We start from the raw sequence: 22,754 nt of genomic DNA, 5'->3' as shown, positions 1-22,754 counted from the left end.
TCGGAAGAAGGTGCAGTTGTTCCTGTAGCTTGAATTTGGACAAGCTTCTGCCTGGATCTTTGTAACAGGACTTCACAGCTACAGCAGTCTCTGAAGAAGGTGCAGTATGTTGTTGCTACGCACCAGTTGAAACACTTTGTTTATGATTTCACCAAGCACGAACTGTATGTGCCAACGCTCCAAGTGCCTATGCTAAAGGCTGATTATTACCTTTGGAGATGCTTCCCAGGCTATACATATAACGTTTAATGGCTGTATTGCTATAAAGAGAACTTCCACTTGCCATAGTGGCGTACTTCTTGTGCACGGGAAAATAAAGTTGAAAGGCCCTGAATGGATTTGGAACACTTTCCACACACTGCTAGCTTTCTTCCATGCCTAAGCTTATTAACCCTTTGTGCATACTTTTGTTTTTCGCATACTGCCTAACTTATTGCTTGGTTTAGAGTGTTTTGATTGCATCCCTTAGATCCCTTATATTGACACCTTCCCAGGTTATACCTCTCTAATTTCACAGGTGTTCTGTGAGCAGTTGGGTGTAGCTGTGTATATCACCACTGGACCAAATTCTTGCTACTATTCGTCATGTTCTCACTCATTGCTTGGCTTGTAAATGACGCATTTCCATGTGCTATATATGTACTATGTCTGCTTTGACTTGCTGCAACAAAAAGGAGCATTTTATCGATAGCCTAGATCCCGTATTTGCAATCTGCCCAGGCTATACCTCCACAACGGTTAGTGAAGGTTCTGTGTGCAGTTGGGAGTGGTTACCCTAAATATACTTCGTAAATAAATTTCTATTCTATATAAATGTATTTTTCAGTACTGGGGTTCACACTGACCGGTCAGGTTTAATTTTATTTTGCAATATACCCTATCTGTTACTTTTAGCGATCAACTAACAAGCCTATATTGTACTACTGAATTTGCACATCTCCTTCCTTGGGGGATACAGTATGTCACGATATTTGATTGCATACGTCAATAAAGTGTTACTTTGTCCACTTTGGCTTTGAAGCTGTATAATTTTGAAAAGAGTGCTAAAGTCCTTGTCATTTTGGAAATAATCATTTTCATATTTCCACTTCTTTCTTATATTTTTCTTGATATATATATATATATATATATATATATGTTTGAGTGTGTGTATATATATATATATATATATATATATATATATATATATATTTATATATATATACATACATATATGTGTGTGTGTATGTATGTGTGTATGTATGTGTATATATATATATATATATATATATATATACACATACATATATGTGTGTGTGTATGTATGTGTGTATGTATGTGTGTGTGTATATATATATATATATATATATATATATATATATATATATATATATATATATATATATATTGATATCAATCAACCCCAAAATAAAGGAAGAAAGAACGCTTCACTCTCCGGTCTCATCAAAAAGTTTTAATCAATCCGTTTCACAACATCAATCAAACATTCCCAAACGTTTCAATACCTGTTGGTATCTTTGTCAATGGGTGTTTTTCAAAATATCCTTATCCCAAGAAAGCTCCTAATCTACCCCATACACCACTCACCTATAAGTACCCGTATGTGCTTGTGTCACTTCCGGTGTATCGGAAGCCGCCCCCACACGCGCATGTCATGCGCGTGTGGGGGCGGCTTCTGATACACCGGAAGTGACACAAGCACATACGGGTACTTATAGGTGCAGGCAAAAAAAAATCTGCAGAAACGGTACATTTTCTGCGATGAGATCGCACATCGCAGTATGTTCTGCCTCGAGGTATGCTAATAAAATATATTTTAAACCGGTGGATTACAAACAAGAACAAAAAAAAAAAAATGTTCCCTTTAAGGTTTCCTTTAAAAAGACTTTAACCCTTTGAGTACTAAGCAGTTTCCCACCCAGGTGCTAAGCTTTTTTAAAGGGTTTTTGTTATTTTTTTTAAATATTTTTTTTTCAGAACCCCAAGACACTGTTGGAAAGGTTAGGCGATTACCTTTCCAACGGTGGGTCTTGGAGGTCTGTAGCTGCTTAGATGCCTGAGATACAGGCTTCTAAGCAGCATGCCCCTTTTTCCTATACTTAACATTGTCATTTTTAAATAAAGTTGCACTTTGACGTCATTGCGCGTGACGTCACCGTGCATAACGTGAAGTCCCGCCGATGCCTGTCACTATACAGGCCCGATTGCCAGGGTAGGAGCGGCTCAGATCCCCAAGACACTGTTGGAAAGGTTATGGATTACCTTTCCAACGGTGGGTCTTGGAGGTCTGTAGCTGCTTAGATGCCTGAGATACAGGCTTCTAAGCAGCATGCCCCTTTTTCCTATACTTAACATTATTATTTCTTCTGTTAAGTGTGATCAGTCCACGGGTCATCATTACTTCTGGGATATTACTCCTCCCCAACAGGAAGTGCAAGAGGATTCACCCAGCAGAGCTGCATATAGCTCCTCCCCTCTACGTCACTCCCAGTCATTCTCTTGCACCCAACGACTAGATAGGATGTGTGAGAGGACTATGGTGATTATACTTAGTTTTATATCTTCAATCAAAAGTTTGTTATTTTAAAATAGCACCGGAGTGTGTTATTACCTCTCTGGCAGAGTTTGAAGAAGAATCTACCAGAGTTTTTGCTATGATTTTAGCCGGAGTAGTTAAGATCATATTGCTGTTTCTCGGCCATCTGAGGAGAGGTAAACTTCAGATCAGGGGACAGCGGGCAGATGAATCTGCATAGAGGTATGTAGCAGCTTTTATTTTCTGACAATGGAATTGATGAGAAAATCCTGCCATACCGATATAATGTCATGTATGTATACTTTACACTTCAGTATTCTGGGGAATGGTACTTCACTAGAATTACACTGTAAGAATTACATAAAGCTGTTTAATAACTAGAAATTATGTTTAACGTTTTTGCTGGAATGTAAAATCGTTTTCATTTGCTGAGGTACTGAGTGAATAAATGTTTGGGCACTATTTTTCCACTTGGCAGTTGCTTAATCTTTTTTCTGACAGTTTCTGTTCTCTCTCACTGCTGTGTGTGAGGGGGAGGGGCCGTTTTTTGGCGCTTTTGCTACGCATCAAATATTTCAGTCAGCAGCTCATTGTATTTCCTGCATGATCCGGTTCATCTCTACAGAGCTCAGGGGTCTTCAAAACTTATTTTGAGGGAGGTAATTTCTCTCAGCAGAGCTGTGAGAATTATAGTTGACTGAGATAAAAAACGTTTATTCTGTAATTTGTTTCCTGCTTTCAGAATTTGTTATCTTTGCTAATGGGATTAAACCTTTGCTAAAGTTGTGTTGTTTACACTATAACTGTTTTCAATTTATTAATTTTCAACTGTCATAGATCTTCTGTGCTTCTTAAAGGCACAGTACGTTTTTAATATTATTCTAATTGAATTGTATTCCAAGTTGCAAGTTTATTTGCTAGTGTGTTAAACATGTCTGATTCAGAGGATGATACCTGTGTCATTTGTTGCAATGCCAAAGTGGAGCCCAATAGAAATTTATGTACTAACTGTATTGATGCTACTTTAAATAAAAGTCAATCTGTACAAATTGAACAAATTTCACCAAACAACGAGGGGAGAGTTATGCCGACTAACTCGCCTCACGTGTCAGTACCTGCATCTCTCGATCGGGAGGTGCGTGATATTGTAGCGCCGAGTACATCTGGGCGGCCATTACAAATCACATTACAGGATATGGCTACCTGTTATGACTGAAGTTTTGGCTAAATTACCAGAACTAAGAGGTAAGCGTGATCACTCTGGGGTGAGAACAGAGTGCGCTGATAATATTAGGGCCATGTCAGACACTGCGTCACAGGTGGCAGAACATGAGGACGGAGAACTTCATTCTGTGGGTGACGGTTCTGATCCAAACAGACTGGATTCAGATATTTCTAATTTTAAATTTAAACTGGAAAACCTCCGTGTATTACTAGGGGAGGTGTTAGCGGCTCTGAATGATTGTAACACAGTTGCAATACCAGAGAAAATGTGTAGGTTGGATAAATATTTTGCGGTACCGGCGAGTACTGAGGTTTTTCCTATACCTAAGAGACTTACTGAAATTGTTACTAAGGAGTGGGATAGACCCGGTGTGCCGTTCTCACCCCCTCCGATATATAGAAAAATGTTTCCAATAGACGCCACCACACGGGACTTATGGCAAACGGTCCCTAAGGTGGAGGGAGCAGTTTCTACTTTAGCTAAGCGTACCACTATCCCGGTGGAGGATAGCTGTGCTTTTTCAGATCCAATGGATAACAAATTAGAGGGTTACCTTAAGAAAATGTTTGTTCAACAAGGTTTTATATTGCAACCCCTTGCATGCATTGCGCCGATCACGGCTGCAGCGGCATTCTGGATTGAGTCTCTGGAAGAGAACATTAGTTCAGCTACTCTGGACGACATTACGGACAGGCTTAGAGTCCTTAAACTAGCTAATTCATTCATTTCGGAGGCCGTAGTACATCTTACTAAACTTACGGCGAAGAATTCAGGATTCGCCATTCAGGCACGCAGGGCGCTGTGGCTAAAATCCTGGTCAGCTGATGTTACTTCTAAGTCTAAATTGCTTAATATACCTTTCAAAGGGCAGACCTTATTCGGGCCCGGGTTGAAAGAGATTATCGCTGACATTACAGGAGGTAAAGGCCATGCCCTGCCTCAGGACAAAGCCAAAGCTAAGGCTAGACAGTCTAATTTTCGTTCCTTTCGTAATTTCAAAGCTGGAGCAGCATCAACTTCCTCTGCACCAAAACAGGAAGGAGCTGTTGCTCGCTACAGACAAGGCTGGAAACCTAACCAGTCCTGGAACAAGGGCAAGCAGACCAGGAAACCTGCTGCTGCACCTAAAACAGCATGAATTGAGGGCCCCCGATCCGGGATCGGATCTAGTGGGGGGCAGACTTTCTCTCTTCGCCCAGGCTTGGGCAAGAGATGTCCAGGATCCCTGGGCGCTAGAGATAATATCTCAGGGATACCTTCTGGACTTCAAATACTCTCCTCCAAGAGAGAGATTTCATCTGTCAAGGTTGTCAACAATCCAGACAAAGAAAGAGGCGTTTCTACGCTGCGTACAAGAGCTCTTGTTAATGGGAGTAATCCATCCTGTTCCACGATCGGAACAGGGACAGGGGTTTTACTCAAATCTGTTTGTGGTTCCCAAAAAAGAGGGAACTTTCAGACCAATCCTGGACTTAAAGATCCTAAACAAATTCCTAAGAGTTCCATCGTTCAAGATGGAGACTATTCGGACAATTTTACCTATGATCCAAGAGGGTCAGTACATGACCACTGTAGATTTAAAAGATGCCTACCTTCACATACCGATTCACAAAGATCATTACCGGTACCTAAGGTTTGCCTTCCTAGACAGGCATTACCAGTTTGTGGCTCTTCCATTCGGATTGGCTACAGCTCCAAGAATCTTCACAAAGGTTCTGGGTGCTCTTCTGGCGGTACTAAGACCGCGGGGAATCTCGGTAGCTCCATACCTAGACGACATTCTGATTCAAGCTTCAAGCTTTCAAACTGCCAAGTCTCATACAGAGTTAGTACTGGGATTTCTAAGGTCACATGGATGGAAGGTGAACGAAAAGAAAAGTTCACTCGTTCCACTCACAAGAGTTTCCTTCCTGGGGACTCTTATAGATTCTGTAGAAATGAAGATTTACCTGACAGAGGACAGGCTAACAAGACTTCAAAGTGCTTGCCGCACCCTTCATTCCATTCAACACCCGTCAGTGGCTCAATGCATGGAGGTAATCGGCTTAATGGTAGCGGCAATGGACATAGTACCCTTTGCACGCTTACACCTCAGACCACTGCAACTGTGCATGCTAAGTCAGTGGAATGGGGATTACTCAGACTTATCCCCTTCTCTGAATCTGGATCAAGAGACCAGAAATTCTCTTCTATGGTGGCTTTCTCGGCCACATCTGTCCAGGGGGATGCCATTCAGCAGACCAGACTGGACAATTGTAACAACAGACGCCAGCCTTCTAGGTTGGGGTGCCGTCTGGAATTCTCTGAAGGCTCAGGGACAATGGAGTCAGGAGGAGAGTCTCCTGCCAATAAACATTCTGGAATTGAGAGCAGTTCTCAATGCCCTCCTGGCTTGGCCCCAGTTGACAACTCAGGGGTTCATCAGGTTTCAGTCGGACAACATCACAACTGTAGCTTACATCAACCATCAGGGAGGGACAAGAAGCTCCCTAGCTATGATGGAAGTATCAAAGATAATTCGCTGGGCAGAGTCTCACTCTTGCCAACGTCAGCAATCCACATCCCGGGAGTGGAGAACTGGGAGGCGGATTTCTTAAGTCGTCAGACTTTACATCCGGGGGAGTGGGAACTCCATCCGGAGGTCTTTGCCCAAATACTTCGACGTTGGGGCAAACCAGAGATAGATCTCATGGCGTCTCGACAGAACGCCAAGCTTCCTCGTTACGGGTCCAGATCCAGGGATCCAGGAGCAGTCCTGATAGATGCCCTGACAGCACCTTGGGACTTCAGGATGGCTTACGTGTTTCCACCCTTCCCGATGCTTCCTCGATTGATTGCCAGAATCAAACAAGAGAGAGCATCAGTGATTCTAATAGCTCCTGCGTGGCCACGCAGGACTTGGTATGCAGACCTGGTGGACATGTCATCCTGTCCACCTTGGTCTCTACCTCTGAAACAGGACCTTCTGATACAGGGTCCCTTCAAACATCAAAATCTAACTTCTCTGAAGCTGACTGCTTGGAAATTGAACGCTTGATTTTATCAAGACGTGGGTTTTCTGAGTCAGTTATTGATACCTTAATACAGGCTAGGAAGCCTGTTACCAGAAAGATTTACCATAAGATATGGCGTAAATACCTATATTGGTGTGAATCCAAAGGTTACTCTTGGAGTAAGGTTAGGATTCCTAGGATATTGTCTTTTCTACAAGAAGGTTTAGAAAAGGGTTTATCTGCTAGTTCATTAAAGGGACAGATCTCAGCTCTGTCCATTCTGTTACACAAACGTCTGTCAGAAGTTCCTGACGTCCAGGCTTTTTGTCAGGCTTTGGCCAGGATTAAGCCTGTGTTTAAAACTGTTGCTCCACCATGGAGTTTAAACCTTGTTCTTAATGTTTTACAGGGCGTTCCGTTTGAACCCCTTCATTCCATTGATATAAAGTTGTTATCTTGGAAAGTTCTATTTTTAATGGCTATTTCCTCGGCTCGAAGAGTCTCTGAATTATCAGCCTTACATTGTGATTCTCCTTATTTGATTTTTCATTCGGATAAGGTAGTTCTGCGTACTAAACCTGGGTTCTTACCTAAGGTAGTTACTAACAGGAATATCAATCAAGAGATTGTTGTTCCTTCCTTGTGCCCAAATCCTTCTTCGAAGAAGGAACGTCTACTGCACAACCTGGATGTAGTCCGTGCTCTAAAATTTTACTTACAGGCAACTAAGGAATTTCGACAAACGTCTTCTCTGTTTGTCGTTTACTCTGGGCAGAGGAGAGGTCAAAAAGCTTCTGCTACCTCTCTTTCTTTTTGGCTTCGTAGCATAATTCGTTTAGCTTATGAGACTGCTGGACAGCAGCCTCCTGAAAGAATTACAGCTCATTCTACTAGAGCTGTGGCTTCCACTTGGGCCTTCAAGAATGAGGCCTCTGTTGAGCAGATTTGCAAGGCTGCAACTTGGTCTTCGCTTCATACTTTTTCCAAATTTTACAAATTTGACACTTTTGCTTCATCGGAGGCTATTTTTGGGAGAAAGGTTCTTCAGGCAGTGGTTCCTTCTGTATAAAGAGCCTGCCTATCCCTCCCGTCATCCGTGTACTTTTGCTTTGGTATTGGTATCCCAGAAGTAATGATGACCCGTGGACTGATCACACTTAACAGAAGAAAACATAATTTATGCTTACCTGATAAATTCCTTTCTTCTGTAGTGTGATCAGTCCACGGCCCGCCCTGTTTTTAAGGCAGGTAAATATTTTTTAATTTATACTCCAGTCACCACTTCACCCTTGGCTTTTCCTTTCTCGTTGGTCCTTGGTCGAATGACTGGGAGTGACGTAGAGGGGAGGAGCTATATGCAGCTCTGCTGGGTGAATCCTCTTGCACTTCCTGTTGGGGAGGAGTAATATCCCAGAAGTAATGATGACCCGTGGACTGATCACACTACAGAAGAAAGGAATTTATCAGGTAAGCATAAATTATGTTTTTTAAATAAAGTTGCACTTTGATGTCATTGCGCGTGACGTCACCGCGCATAACGTAAAGCCCCGCCGATGCCTGTCACGATACAGGCCCGATCGCCAGGGTAGGAGCGGGTGGGAGCCCCCAGATCTCCCTCAAGGTGGGAGAGTGCTAGCGACGGCTCTGAGCTGTCGTTAGCACCTGAGTGGGAAACTCTGCTACGGCTCAGAGCCGTCGTTTGCACTTAAAGGGTTAAAAACAGTTCTGTTAAATATTCATAAAATCACTAGTACAAAGTTGGCATAGAACATTTAAAACCAACTTAATTGAAGTCCTTGGTGAGACACTAATAATGTAAGTATAATTGCTGCTATTGTAAATCCAACATCCAACAGTATTGTGTTTCTCTCCAACCAGACTTACCCCTTACTGGATGCTTTACAAAAAGGGGCTTACTATGGCCGAAAGAGGTTAGGACACTAACCATTTTCCCCAGCTCTCTTTTCTGCTACAAGTTCTGTAGCTCTGGCTGTATAAGAGTCTCCGGTCACTAAAAGCAGACTTTACTGCTTCGACTTCTCCCTCCTGCGGCCTCCAACGGCACCAACCATTCCATTACATTCACATGACGAATCGTTGCAATAAAAAAATATAAAAGAAGAAGCTAAGCCAGTGGGCACTGCTTACTCCATATTGTTAATTTGCAGCGCTCTCACTTCTCTATCCTCACTACATGTTGCAGTATTACAGGGAGAGAGAGATGTAGTTCCCTCTGGAGCCAAGGGCTGTCTGTATAAAGCCTGCACAGCGCTGATTGCAGGAAATGAGCCAGCAGTGAAGCCGCTATGCTGTTTGTTGATGTACTCCGTGTAGACCTCCCACATGCTTCTTTCAGCCAATGAGAGCTTAGAAGACTGTCTGTGCCTAAACGTCCCCTATGCTTATTTATAGGTTGACGTCAGAAATCACTTGAAGAGACAGTCTAGTCAAGATTAAACTTTCATGATTCAGATAGATGCAAAACAGAATGAGAAGCAGTCTGCCAGGAATGAACAGCAGCATCAATAGCTTGTTCTATGGCCCTGTTGCCACCTGTTAGTTGCCACGATCGTTTCGGCCTCCTTTGGGCCTCGTCAGTGAGGTGCAGCCATATTCCTCTAAGCACATTGGGCAAGGAGTCCACGTCTGGTTTCCCCCATCACCCTTAGGGAGACTATCCCCAGGGTCATATTTACATATGCAAAACAGAATGAGAAGCAGTCTGCCAGGAACGAACAGCAGCATCAATAGCTTGTTCTATGGCCCGGTTGCCACCTGGTAGTAGCATTTTATTTTATCCCAAAAAAACCTGTGGTGCGTTGCCCCTATGGAGGAGCCTCCACTGGGCAGTTCCCTGAGCTGAACATGGGAGTTCCCAGGGTATGTCTGAAACTCTCTCACCAGTTGTGACATTTTCTAAGCATTTTAAACAAGTTGGTCTCATTGATTTGTTCACAATAGACTTATTTTAACTAACAGAAAAGTAATATATACTAAAATATAGACAAAAGCAAGTTAAATTGTAGCGAAAACATTTTAGTTTAATTCGGAATTGATACAAACAGAGCCTTTATATCAGCCCCACGGGTTCTCCACTTACCTTCTCTCTCCCATGTGAAATTTTGTATCCCAGATTGCTTCATTACATTCTATGGAAAAGAGATGGGATTTCCAGGTTCCTCTCGTTTCAGTGAGTTCTGTCTCTGAAGTCTGCTCTATAATCAGAATTAGAGCTGCAACAACTAATCGTCATAATCGATAATAATCGATTATGAAAATAGTTGTCAACGAATCTCATAATCGATTAGTTGGTTTGCAATTAGTTGGTCTGTGCACAACACCAGCTGCTTCACTCCAATGAACTCCTGCACATGGTATTGTGTTTTATGGTTATGTCCTTAGCCTAAAGGATGTCTACAGACTTCTACTTTTCACTTTTTCAGGACAGTATACGTCTACAACTACCCCTGGCTTATGTGCAACCCTGATATAATAGTCATCATTTGGATTGTTTATATTAAATCTGGTGATTTGGAACTATGCTTTTCATGATATGGTGCCAAGCTTGTTATTTACACCTAGCCCTAGATTGATGGGAGTTATTTAAATTGATGTGCACTATTATCTGTTTGCACAATTATTAGCGTATTGCTTGTTATTGCTGATTATATGTACTGTAAAAATAAATGTGTAAGGCTTTGTCCTGTTATTGATATAAAGTCCTTAGCGCGTTTGATTTGTTTTTTTATATTTTTACTATATTGTGATAATATGTATCAGATTCAACCTATATGTTTATATCTGTTATTTTTAGAGCAGACTAGATATTTCCCCCTAACATTATAGCTGGTTATTTACCATTGCATATAGATATTCAAGATATTTTTTTATGTAAGAATGAAGTCAAGGGTTACTTTATTGAGAGGCCCCTTGCCAAGGTGAAAACCCCTTTGCATTGGTGAAGAGCTAACAAAGATAAATATCCCACTTTGATGAAATTGGCAAAACCCTACTTATACATCTCAAGCACCTCAACACCATCTTAGTGCCTTTTCTCTGCTGCAGGAAATATAGCTGCAAACAGAGAACCAGCCTTAGCCAGAAACATGTGGACATGTTGAGATATTTACATTTCAATGCAAAGTTTCTGAAAGAGTGAATAACAGAATGTTATTAACAGTGATAGTCTCTTTCTAGTTCTACCTCTTTTCAAACAGGTTTTGTTTAATTATAAAACTGTTCTCTGCTGCTTAAAAATTGGACAAACAGTTGTGTTAATGTAAAGTTTTAGTCTGCAGTTTATATTTGTAACACTCAGTATGTGGATTTTATTTAAAATATAGGAAACAATTATTGATTCTTTTTTTATCCGATTAATCGAAAAAATAATCGGCCGATTAATCGATTATGAATCAGAATTTGTAAAATCACTAAATACTCTGCTGTTTGCAAAATAAAATACAAAATAGAAAGTGCAAAGTTTAAATGTAATAAAATTTAATCGAAGGTGGATCTCAGACTTTACTAGCACCGCTACATAATACATTTTAACAGGATTATTGTTTACATTCACCTAGATTACAAGTTGTGGCATTATGGCTGCTCGCTAATATTGTGTATGTTATTTTCATTGCGCACTTTTTATGACGTTGGTATTAAGAGTCTGAAAAGCACCTCGTAACGCGCCGCGCTAACACGAGTACCGCTTTTTTTCCCCAAGCGTAATCATGGGCGAGTAATGGATTCTACCATAGAGATCAATGCAAACAGAAGAATACACACATTTTTCATCTAAAACTCGATCTTGCAAGAAATACACACTGCTCTGTCATATTACACATACAACATAATGGACAATTAAAACAGTCAGCTCAAATGTACAAACAATCGCTCACGCAACATAGCACATACGCATTCAACATTCATAATCGTTAACAAATAATACAAAACATTTACTCTATTGTAAACAAATAATGCCCTCACTAACCAAAAGGCAGAATAGACCATATAAACACCATTCTAAAAGATGGTACACTTATATGACAATTCAAAAAGATTTTCTATCTTTGGGACAATGAATAGTTTTGAATAAAAACCCCAAACCCTGTTCCTAAAATGGAACTGGTATAAATACCCCAGAAAACTCCAGGTCTGAGCAGCGCCTTGAGCCCCGACGGGTGACCAGCCTCGCTTCACAAGTACCCAATACATACAGGTCTGAAACACACTTCAGGAAAGTGTGAGCCTTACTGGAATAGCTGGAATATGTTAGAGAAAAAAGACTTTTCACAGGCGGTTTTACTCTGAATCCTATGCTGTACCCAAATCTAAGAAGTTTGGACCGAATTGAACAAAACAAATTTTAAAAAAGTCTTAACCTGCCCCTTACCAGCTAAGCTGGAATAAGAACCGCACCTACATGCAAATTTGGGTAGCTGACTTTGATCTTTTAAATGGCTTAAATTGAACGAAGAAAACTTCCAATTATAAACATGTTACTTGGGGAAGAATAAGGATTCCGTTCCTTAGTAAGAACAAAAACTAATATAAGCTTAAGATTTAGTCTTAGAACTCTATCTTGAAGCCCAGAGTAACAGTTGAAGAATTGAATCCAATTGTGAACCAAATAATTTGATTACCTTGGAAAAAAGAAATATGGAATTTAGAAATCAAATTAGCATTCCAAGATTGAAGTCACAAAGTTCTTCTAGCTAAAATAGCTAAAGACATAGATTAAACCTCATTTGCGAAAATATAAAAAAAATGACAACACAAATGAGATTATTAGCATGTTGATCAACTTAACAATGCTAAACAAATCATAATCCGATACTTGTTGCACTAAAGTATCCAACCAGAAAGTTGAAACAATTGCAACATCAGCCAAATAAATTACAGGTCTAAGAAAAGTACCTGAAAATAAATAATTTTCCTTAAATAAGATACAAGTTTCCCATCTGAAGGAAAAAAATAAATACTATTTGCTATAGGAATAGTAGTATGTTTAGCAAGAGTAGAGATAGCCCCATTAACTTGGGGGATCTTTCCTCAAAACTTAAAACTAACTGCCGGCAAAGGATACAATTTAAAAACCTTAAAGAAGGAATAAAAGAAATTCCCGGCCTATTCCATTCCCTAGTATCAGGAACTAGAAAAAAAAAACTTCTGAAGAAACCACAGAAGGTTAATAAGCTATGTTAGCTAGTCTTAAATCAAAATAACTAGTTACTTCATGTCACGCTCAGGGTTAATATCTAAAAGAGATATGAGCTGTATTAGTTTAATGGCCACAACTGCTGGGTATCAAATGAAAGTAGAGAAAATAATTGGTGTGTAGCAAGATGTTACGATAAGGTATAACAAATATTATATGGAGTGCAACAATGTTATACCAGAAGTAACAGTTTACTAGATTTTATATACAGGAACATAGATCAAATCTCCCTATAGCTGCCACCTGTGCTGTGAACACTGAATAAGTGCAGCAGGGAGACTAACCTGATATCCTGAGAGCATAACAGAGATTAAGCAAACCTTGTATCAGACAAATAGTTAATATGCCTAAACTCTGTGAACGGAGCGAACAAGTAGCTATGGGATAACAACACTTGTGACAGAGATGTTGTAAATTTAGATAGGACACTTTGTGTGGCATATGCGCTATAAGTCTTCATAATGTGAACATCAGGCATAGAATTACTTGTGAGACAAAATACAGTCTTACCGGAGTTTGTCCTGAAGTTTAGTTTACCCTGTTCTGAGTAACGAGCTGTGCACAGCGTTGGAAGGAAGCCAGGAAGTGAATGGCTAGCGTGTGACGTCACCGCTGAACGAAGACTGCAGCTGAAATGAGGTTTGTACTCCGGTTCTGTGGAAAGGCAGATTAAAGAGGTAAATAACAGCTTTGGTTCACAAGGTGAGCTTTGAGAGAAAACTGAGGCGAAGTCCAGTAGGAGTTGTAGGGAGAAGGCTGAAAGTGAAACAGCGTTTCACAGTAAATATCAAGCAGAAGGTATGCGGTAGAATCAGTAGTGTAATTCACTCTAGGAGGCTCAGTGTCAAATGAGAATCACATAGAACAATACTAAGCACTGTATGGTAGCCAGGAAGAGGCTTAAATAGGAAGGAGGCTGATAGAAGTTCAGCAATTAAAGGGACAGGTGTGCACAAACCTGACATGATCCCCTCCTCAAGGAGCAACTCCAGGTGCTCAAAATGCCGGACGGTCTGGATTCCTCTGATGGAACTGAGCAATGAGACGAGGTGCAGAAATGTTGGTAGCCGGTTCCCAGGAATCCTCGTCATGAGAGAAACCCCTCCAAGACACTAGATATTCTAAGCGACCCCTCCGCTTACGGGAGTCAAGGATGGACCTGACTTCATATTCGACTTCAGGGTCGATAGTGAACTGGGGAGGAGTAACCGATCCAGTAGAATTCCTAACTTCTCTATAAGGCTTAAGAAGGGAGACATGAAATGTCGGGTGAATCTTTAGGGTGTTCGGCAATTTGAGACGAACAGCATTGGTATTTATAACATGTTCGATTGGGTAAGGACCGATGAATAGAGGAGAGAGCTTCTTTGAAGGTGTTTTGAGGTGTAGATTTTTAGTGGAAAGCCAAACCAAATCTCCTTCGGAATAAACAGGTGGGCTTGTTCTACGACGATCATAGTATCGCTTGTACGACAGTTTGGCATCGTTGATGGCAGCTTCAACAGCTTTGAAGTTGGAGGATATACTGGTGGTCAAGTCAGAGATAACTGGGGAAGCACTCTGTGATGAAGGTAGTAACTGAAAGTTAGGATGAAATCCGTAGTTAACGAAAAAAGGTGTTTGACCAGTAGTGGAATGAAGAGTGTTATTGTAGCAGAACTCAGCATATGGCAAGAAATCAGCCCAGAGATGTTGTTGGGAGGAACAGAACAGCCGTAAAAACTGTTCAAGCCATTGGTTACATCTCTCAGTTTGACCATTACTTTGTGGGTGGTATGCAGTGGTCAATCTCCTTTCAACTGAGAAGGTTGAGAAGAATTGATACCAAAGTTTGCTGGAAAATTGGGTTCCACGATCGCTGAGTATGGAAGTTGGAAGTCCGTGATGCTTAATGACATGTTTGAGGAGAAGATGAATAGTCTCTGAAGCAGTTGGCAATTTAGTATAGGGAATGAAGTGGCACATTTTCCTAAATAGATCCACCACTACCATGATAGTGGTATTTCTTTCATGTAATTAGCAAGAGTCCATGAGCTAGTGACGTATGGGATATACATTCCTACCAGGAGGGGCAAAGTTTCCCAAACCTCAAAATGCCTATAAATACACCCCTCACCACACCCACAATTCAGTTTTACAAACTTTGCCTCCGATGGAGGTGGTGAAGTAAGTTTGTGCTAGATTCTACGTTGATATGCGCTCCGCAGCAAGTTGGAGCCCGGTTTTCCTCTCAGCGTGCAGTGAATGTCAGAGGGATGTGAGGAGAGTATTGCCTATTTGAATGCAGTGATCTCCTTCTAAGGGGTCTATTTCATAGGTTCTCTGTTATCGGTCGTAGAGATTCATCTCTTACCTCCCTTTTCAGATCGACGATATACTCTTATATATACCATTACCTCTGCTGATTCTCGTTTCAGTACTGGTTTGGCTATCTGCTATATGTAGATGAGTGTCCTGGGGTAAGTAAGTCTTATTTTCTGTGACACTCCTAGCTATGGTTGGGCACTTTGTTTATAAAGTTCTAAATATATGTATTCAAACATTTATTTGCCTTGACTCAGAATGTTCAACTTTCCTTATTTTCAGACAGTCAGTTTCATATTTGGGATAATGCATTTTAATTTAACATTTTTCTTACCTTAAAATTTGACTTTTTCCCTGTGGGCTGTTAGGCTCGCGGGGGCTGAAAATGCTTCATTTTATTGCGTCATTCTTGGCGCAGACTTTTTTGGCGCAAAAATTCTATTTCCGTTTCCGGCGTCATACGTGTCGCCGGAAGTTGCGTCATTTTTTGACGTTATTTTGCGCCAAAAATGTCGGCGTTCTGGATGTGGCGTCATTTTTGGCGCCAAAAAGCATTTAGGCGCCAAATAATGTGGGCGTCTTATTTGGCGCGAAAAAATATGGGCGTCACTTTTGTCTCCACATTATTTAAGTCTCATTTTTTATTGCTTCTGGTTGCTAGAAGCTTGTTCTTTGGCATTTTTTCCCATTCCTGAAACTGTCATTTAAGGAATTTGATCAATTTTGCTTTATATATATGTTGTTTTTTCTCTTACATATTGCAAGATGTCTCACGTTGCATCTGAGTCAGAAGATACTACAGGAAAATCGCTGTCAAGTGCTGAATCTACCAAAGCTAAGTGTATCTGCTGTAAACTTTTGGTAGCTATTCCTCCAGCTGTTGTTTGTATTGATTGTCATGACAAACTTGTTAAAGCAGATAATATTTCCTTTAGTAAAGTACCATTGCCTGTTGCAGTTCCTTCAACATCTAAGGTGCAGAATGTTCCTGATAATATAAGAGATTTTGTTTCAGAATCCATAAAGAAGGCTATGTCTGTTATTTCTCCTTCTAGTAAACGTAAAAAATCTTTTAAAACTTCTCTCCCTACAGATGAATTTTTAACTGAACATCATCATTCTGATTCTGATGATTCCTCTGGTTCAGAGGATTCTGTCTCAGAGGTTGATGCTGATAAATCTTCATATTTATTTAAAATGGAATTTATTCGTTCTTTACTTAAAGAAGTACTAATTGCTTTAGAAATAGAGGATTCTGGTCCTCTTGATACTAATTCTAAACGTTTAGATAAGGTATTTAAAGCTCCTGTGGTTATTCCAGAAGTTTTTCCTGTTCCTAATGCTATTTCTGCAGTAATTTCCAAAGAATGGGATAATTTGGGTAATTCATTTACTCCTTCTAAACGTTTTAAGCAATTATATCCTGTGCCGTCTGACAGATTAGAATTTTGGGACAAGATCCCTAAAGTCAAGATCCCTAAAGTTGATGGGGCTATTTCTACCCTTGCTAAACGTACTACTATTCCTACGTCAGATGGTACTTCGTTTAAGGATCCTCTAGATAGGAAAATTGAGTCCTTTCTAAGAAAAGCTTATCTGTGTTCAGGTAATCTTCTTAGACCTGCTATATCTTTGGCTGATGTTGCTGCAGCTTCAACTTTTTGGTTGGAAACTTTAGCGCAACAAGTAACACATCGTGATTCTCATGATATTATTATTCTTCTTCAGCATGCTAATAATTTTATCTGTGATGCCATTTTTGATATTATCAGAGTTGATGTCAGGTTTATGTCTCTAGCTATTTTAGCTAGAAGAGCTTTATGGCTTAAAACTTGGAATGCTGATATGGCTTCTAAATCAACTTTACTTTCCATTTCTTTCCAGGGTAACAAATTATTTGGTTCTCAGTTGGATTCCATTATTTCAACTGTTACTGGTGGGAAAGGAACTTTTTTACCACAGGATAAAAAATCTAAAGGTAAAAACAGGGCAAATAATCGTTTTCGTTCCTTTCGTTTCAACAAAGAACAAAAGCCTGATCCTTCATCCTCAGGAGCAGTTTCAGTTTGGAGACCATCTCCAGTCTGGAATAAATCCAAGCCAGCTAGAAAGGCAAAGCCTGCTTCTAAGTCCACATGAAGGTGCGGCCCTCATTCCAGCTCAGCTGGTAGGGGGCAGGTTACGTTTTTTCAAGGAAATTTGGATCAATTCTGTTCACAATCTTTGGATTCAGAGCATTGTTTCAGAAGGGTACAGAATTGGTTTCAAGTTGAGACCTCCTGCAAAGAGATTTTTTCTTTCCCGTGTCCCAGTAAATCCAGTAAAAGCTCAAGCATTTCTGAAATGTGTTTCAGATCTAGAGTTGACTGGAGTAATTATGCCAGTTCCAGTTCCGGAACAGGGGATGGGGTTTTATTCAAATCTCTTCATTGTACCAAAGAAGGAGAATTCTTTCAGACCAGTTCTGGATCTAAAAATATTGAATCATTATGTAAGGATACCAACATTCAAGATGGTAACTGTAAGGACTATCTTACCTTTTGTTCAGCAAGGGAATTATATGTCCACAATAGATTTACAGGATGCATATCTGCATATTCCGATTCATCCAGATCATTATCAGTTCCTGAGATTCTCGTTTCTGGACAAGCATTACCAGTTTGTGGCTCTGCCGTTTGGCCTAGCTACAGCTCCAAGAATTTTTACAAAGGTTCTCGGTGCCCTGCTGTCTGTAATCAGAGAACAGGGTATTGTGGTATTTCCTTATTTGGACGATATCTTGGTACTTGCTCAGTCTTTACATTTAGCAGAATCTCATACGAATCGACTTGTGTTGTTTCTTCAAGATCATGGTTGGAGGATCAATTTACCAAAAAGTTCTTTGATTCCTCAGACAAGGGTAACCTTTCTGGGTTTCCAGATGGATTCAGTGTCCATGACTCTGTCTTTAACAGACAAGAGACGTCTAAAGTTGATTACAGCTTGTCGAAACCTTCAGTCACAATCATTCCCTTCGGTAGCCTTATGCATGGAAATTCTAGGTCTTATGACTGCTGCATCGGACGCGATCCCCTTTGCTCGTTTTCACATGCGACCTCTTCAGCTCTGTATGCTGAAGCAATGGTGCAAGGATTACACGAAGATATCTCAATTAATATCTTTAAAACCGATTGTTCGACACTCTCTAACATGGTGGACAGATCACCATCGTTTAATTCAGGGGGCTTCTTTTGTGCTTCCGACCTGGACTGTAATTTCAACAGATGCAAGTCTCACAGGTTGGGGAGCTGTGTGGGGATCTCTGACGGCACAAGGAGTTTGGGAATCTCAGGAGGTGAGATTACCGATCAATATTTTGGAACTCCGTGCAATTTTCAGAGCTCTTCAGTTTTGGCCTCTTCTGAAGAGAGAATCGTTCATTTGTTTTCAGACAGACAATGTCACAACTGTGGCATACATCAATCATCAAGGAGGGACTCACAGTCCTCTGGCTATGAAAGAAGTATCTCGAATTTTGGTTTGGGCGGAATCCAGCTCCTGTCTAATCTCTGCGGTTCATATCCCAGGTGTAGACAATTGGGAAGCGGATTATCTCAGTCGCCAAACGTTGCATCCGGGCGAATGGTCTCTTCACCCAGAGGTATTTCTTCAGATTGTTCAAATGTGGGAACTTCCAGAAATAGATCTGATGGCGTCCCATCTAAACAAGAAACTTCCCAGGTATCTGTCCAGATCCCGGGATCCTCAGGCGGAGGCAGTGGATGCATTATCACTTCCTTGGAAGTATCATCCTGCCTATATCTTTCCGCCTCTAGTTCTTCTTCCAAGAGTAATCTCCAAGATTCTGAAGGAATGCTCGTTTGTTCTGCTGGTAGCTCCGGCATGGCCTCACAGGTTTTGGTATGCGGATCTTGTCCGGATGGCCTCTTGCCAACCGTGGACTCTTCCGTTAAGACCAGACCTTCTGTCACAAGGTCCTTTTTTCCATCAGGATCTGAAATCCTTAAATTTAAAGGTATGGAGATTGAACGCTTGATTCTTGGTCAAAGAGGTTTCTCTGACTCTGTGATTAATACTATGTTACAGGCTCGTAAATCTGTATCTCGAGAGATATATTATAGAGTCTGGAAGACTTATATTTCTTGGTGTCTTTCTCATCATTTTTCCTGGCATTCTTTTAGAATACCGAGAATTTTACAGTTCCTTCAGGATGGTTTAGATAAGGGTTTGTCCGCAAGTTCCTTGAAAGGACAAATCTCTGCTCTTTCTGTTCTTTTTCACAGAAAGATTGCTATTCTTCCTGATATTCATTGTTTTGTACAAGCTTTGGTTCGTATAAAACCTGTCATTAAGTCAATTTCTCCTCCTTGGAGTTTGAATTTGGTTCTGGGAGCTCTTCAAGCTCCTCCGTTTGAACCTATGCATTCATTGGACATTAAATTACTTTCTTGGAAAGTTTTGTTCCTTTTGGCCATCTCTTCTGCCAGAAGAGTTTCTGAATTATCTGCTCTTTCTTGTGAGTCTCCTTTTCTGATTTTTCATCAGGATAAGGCGGTGTTGCGAACTTCTTTTGAATTTTTACCTAAAGTTGTGAATTCCAACAACATTAGTAGAGAAATTGTGGTTCCTTCATTATGTCCTAATCCTAAGAATTCTAAGGAGAAATCGTTGCATTCTTTGGATGTTGTTAGAGCTTTGAAATATTATGTTGAAGCTACGAAATCTTTTCGTAAGACTTCTAGTCTATTTGTTATCTTTTCCGGTTCTAGAAAAGGCCAGAAAGCTTCTGCCATTTCTTTGGCATCTTGGTTGAAATCTTTAATTCATCTTGCCTATGTTGAGTCGGGTAAAACTCCGCCTCAGAGAATTACAGCTCATTCTACTAGGTCAGTTTCTACTTCCTGGGCGTTTAGGAATGAAGCTTCGGTTGACCAGATCTGCAAAGCAGCAACTTGGTCCTCTTTGCATACTTTTACTAAATTCTACCATTTTGATGTATTTTCTTCTTCTGAAGCAGTTTTTGGTAGAAAAGTACTTCAGGCAGCGGTTTCAGTTTGAATCTTCTGCTTATGTTTTTCGTTAAACTTTATTTTGGGTGTGGATTATTTTCAGCAGGAATTGGCTGTCTTTATTTTATCCCTCCCTCTCTAGTGACTCTTGTGTGGAAAGATCCACATCTTGGGTAGTCATTATCCCATACGTCACTAGCTCATGGACTCTTGCTAATTACATGAAAGAAAACATAATTTATGTAAGAACTTACCTGATAAATTCATTTCTTTCATATTAGCAAGAGTCCATGAGGCCCGCCCTTTTTTGTGGTGGTTATGATTTTGTATAAAGCACAATTATTCCAATTCCTTATTTTATATGCTTTCGCACTTTTTTATCACCCCACTTCTTGGCTATTCGTTAAACTGAATTGTGGGTGTGGTGAGGGGTGTATTTATAGGCATTTTGAGGTTTGGGAAACTTTGCCCCTCCTGGTAGGAATGTATATCCCATACGTCACTAGCTCATGGACTCTTGCTAATATGAAAGAAATGAATTTATCAGGTAAGTTCTTACATAAATTATGTTTTTTTGACGACAGTGGGAGATCCACAATTAAATCCAATGCGATTTCAGTCCAGGGTTTTTTCGGAGTTGGGAGTGGTAGTAGTAATCCATAAGGTGGATGTTTATCTCTCTTGGAGACAGTACAAATGGGACATGAGAGGACATGTTTTTTAACGTCGTTGGATACTTCTGGCCACCAGTGGTTCCTTTTCACTAAGTCCTGTGTCTTGTGAAGACCTGGATGTCCTGCTAAGTTTGACTCGTGTACAGAGTGAAGCAAAGTCGATCTGAGAGATGGTGGAATGTACAGTTTGGATTTGTAACAGTAACAACCATCAGAGTTTAATTGTAGAAGATGTAGTGGTATTGTAGAGTCTTTAGTTTGTTCCTCTTTTAATAAAGGAACCATGTCGAGGGTGAACAGTAAGAACTTGTCCATTGGAATAAGAGATTGCTCGGTTATGGGAGATATGGATTCAGTTGTTATCCGTGACAATGCATCTGCCTTTTGGTTTTTTCCGGATGGACGATATGTAATCAAAAAGTTAAAACGTGAAAGGAATAAGTTCCATCTTACTTGTCTAGAGGATAAGGTTCTAGTGCATTTCAAATACTGCAGGTTTCTGTGGTCAGTATAGATCAGTGTTGGGATCTTAGTGCCTTCCAATAGGTGACGCCAATGTTCCAATGATAATTTTATAGCTAACAATTCTTTGTCACCTATGGGATAGTTTCTTTCTGCTTCGTTTAGGGTACGGGAAAAAAATGCTATGGGATGAAGTGGTTTAGAGATGTTTTCCCTCTGGGATAGTACAGCTCCAATTGCAAAGTTGGAGGCATCTACCTCGAGCACAAATTGAAGGTTTGGGTCGGGAAAATGTAGGATTGGTGCTGAGGTGAATTTTTTTTTGAAGAGATCAAAAGATTTTTGAGCCTCTTCCGTCCACTTGAATGGTACATTAGCTTTTGTAAGACTAGTCAGGGGGATTGCAAGTTTAGAAATTTTTTTTATGAACTTGCGATAGAAATTCGCAAAGCCCATGAAGGACTGAACTTGACGTTTGGTCTTTGGAATAGGCCAATTTAGAACTGCTTCGATCTTATTGTTCTCCATTCGGATTCCTGATGGAGATATTTCATACCCAAGAAAAGTTACACTTTGGGAATTGAATAAGCATTTCTCTGCTTTAGCGTACAGGTGATTTTCTCTGAGCCTGGATAGAACATCTCTAACATGTGTGATATGTTCTTCATAAGTTCTTGAATAGATTAAAATATCGTCTAGGTAAATAACAATGTAGACATCTAAAATATCCCTGAATAAATCATTAATTAAATGCTGGAAAGTTGCGGGGGCATTACATAACCCAAATGGCATGACGACGTATTCGAACAGCCCGTAGCGGGTCCGAAACGCCGTCAGCCATTCATCGCCAGATCTGATGCGAATGAGGTTATATGCTCCCCTTAAGTCTAGTTTTGTAAAAAACTTTGCACCTTCCAATCTTTCTATAAGTTCTGGTATGAGAGGTAAAGGATAACGGTTTTTTATGGTAATTTTATTTAGTTGTCGATAGTCAACTATAGGTCTGAGGGAACCATCTTTATTCTTTACAAAGAATATTCCTGCGCTAGCAGGTGAAGTTGAGGGACGAATGAATCCTTTCTTTAAGTTTTCATCGAGATAGTTTTTTAAATGGATGAGTTCTGGATTTGAGAGAGGAAATATATGTCCACAGGGAATCTCAGAGCCCGGTAAGATCTCAATAGGACAATCGTATTTCCTATGTGGGGGAAGGTTTTCAGATTCTGTTTTACTAAACACGTCTGCATAATCTTTGTATACCTCAGGGATAGGATTTTCCTGTTTAAGCTCAGATGTGTGTAAAACAGTAGCTGGAAAACAGGTGCTTGTACAATATT

The sequence above is a fragment of the Bombina bombina genome, chromosome 1 (assembly GCF_027579735.1).
Source record: "Bombina bombina isolate aBomBom1 chromosome 1, aBomBom1.pri, whole genome shotgun sequence".
Lineage (NCBI taxonomy): Eukaryota > Metazoa > Chordata > Amphibia > Anura > Bombinatoridae > Bombina > Bombina bombina.
This window is presented reverse-complemented; position numbering follows the sequence as displayed.